Here is a 2,158-nt window from a genome sequence, read left to right on the forward strand (position 1 = left end):
AAAAAGGTAAAAGATCACACATATATAATCTCTACCTAGAAGTGGGATATGTCACATCTGTTCACATTTTCATTTGCCATAACAAGTCACATGCCCAAACCTGACTTCAAAGGGATGAAATACAATCCTCTCTCAGGGAATAGAGGGAAAGCAGATATTTGTGAAAAGTTACACAATATATTACAAGGCTTGTAAGTACTATTATAGCTGTTCTTCATACACTATTCTGCGTATTTTGTGTCCTAAGCCCTAAAAGGCATCAATAATTCCATGAAAATATTCTCTTTTCCCATCTGTTTAAGGCATCTTTGATTTCCGTGTTCCTTAGGTTTCAGATCAATAGATTTAAATCACCACAGTGTATACGACAGAGGTCAGCTTGTTTTGGCTCAGAAAATCATCAGAAGTAGGGCACAAATAGACCAAGGTGCGTGAGCCATAAAAGAGAGTCACAGCTATCAGGTGAGAAGCACAGAAGTTGAAGGCCTTGGACCTGCCTTCAGAATGGTGGCAGCAATATAACCATAGAATATCATGATAACCAAGACAGATGTGAGTCCAAAGATCACTGTGAGCACAGAGGTCCCGATTTGAAAGGAAAAGGTGTCAGAGCAGGATAGGATCAGCAGCTGGGGAAGATCACAAAAGAAATGGCTGATGACATTCGGCCCACAGAAATGAAGCTGAAATAAGGCACACAGTTGGATAAATGAGCCAAAGAATCCAGTTACACGCGATCTCACAACCATCTGCACACAGAGGGTGGGAGATATGATGGCGGTGTAGAACAGAGGCTTACAAATGGCAGCGTATCGGTCACAAGCCATAGCTACTAAGAAAAAGCACTCAGTCAGACTCAGGGTAAAGAAGAAGTACTGCATGGTGCCCCCTACAAAGGAGATGTATTTCTGCTTCTTGAAGAAATCTGAGAGCGTCTTGGAAGCTGTGGAGGAAACATAACAAATATCTAAGAAGGCAAGTTTATTGATAAAGAAATACATGGGTGTGTGCAGGTAGGAGTCCATCTTGATCAGAGTGATGAGGTTGACATTCCAGAACACTGTCACGAGGGAGATGCCTAGGAAAAAGGATGACTTCAAGTTTTGGAAATTCAGAGTATCCCAATAGCATAAACCTGGTAATTGTAGTGCTGTTTCTTCCTTCACCCACTGCCATGGTGTTTCTGAGAACTGAAGGGAAATAACAAAAGAAATTTCTTATTATTCCAGTATCTTCAGGCTATTAAAAGTAAATACATGGTGTTACTTAGCTATTCAGCCCTGCACTTTAAGTAATTGCCTTGTAAACAATATAACAAGAAAAAAAGAAAAAGAAACTCCCCGTACATATTTTTACTTCTTTATTTTTTAGGAATATTTTTATTAACCTATATTGGAAAAAAAATCCATGTAAGTGTAGATCTTCACCTACATTTAAAAAACAATGTATCTAGAGACACATACCCCATTGACGATGGATGAATTAGGGGGAAGTGTAGCAAATGAAACTTATGAAAGAATTCAAAAAAGAAACTAAACATTATCTTGAGATCATACATGGAGGACTAACTGCCCAAACTAGCAACTAAAAATGCTGGATAAAATATTTTATAAATTTGCTCAAATGCATCAACTAGTTGGTTTTCTTTAAAAGCAAATACTATTCAAAACAAACACTAAATGAAAAAGAACACAGCAAGGTAGCACAACAGTTAACCTGGTTCGGTACTGCAGTCATTTGTCAAACTGAGACAAATGAGCATAGATATTTTTTAGCTTCATGGGACTCAGGGATCGGGAATGAGGACCCGATCAAGAGATTCCCATATAAGGTGGGTGCACCCAAAGGAATATACCATTAATACAAAAGTAAAAATTCAAACAACCATTATCCCACAATAATGCAAAGAAAGTTGTATGTCTAAAACTTGGCATTGAATAGAAAGGATAGAGTTATTTTAATCTCCTCAAAGAAATTCATAACTATAAGATAGTTAACACTGGAATGCCTAGCGCAGTCCAATTTCACACTACTTGAAATACCTGAAAAATCTCAAATGGGAACTGAGTTTAAAGAGATACTCAATATAGTCAATTCAATAGGCTAATGCAACTCAATATAGTTAGTCCATAAATCACTTGTCACAAGTCAGGTATGA

General features: G+C 37.5%; 1 pseudogene; it reads right to left on the minus strand.

Annotated features, from left to right (window-relative positions):
• Positions 1-259: 259 nt before the first annotated feature.
• LOC115526431 lies at positions 260-1,176 on the minus strand (annotated as a pseudogene).
• Positions 1,177-2,158: the final 982 nt, after the last annotated feature.

The sequence above is a fragment of the Lynx canadensis genome, chromosome D1 (genome assembly GCF_007474595.2).
Source record: "Lynx canadensis isolate LIC74 chromosome D1, mLynCan4.pri.v2, whole genome shotgun sequence".
NCBI lineage: Eukaryota > Metazoa > Chordata > Mammalia > Carnivora > Felidae > Lynx > Lynx canadensis.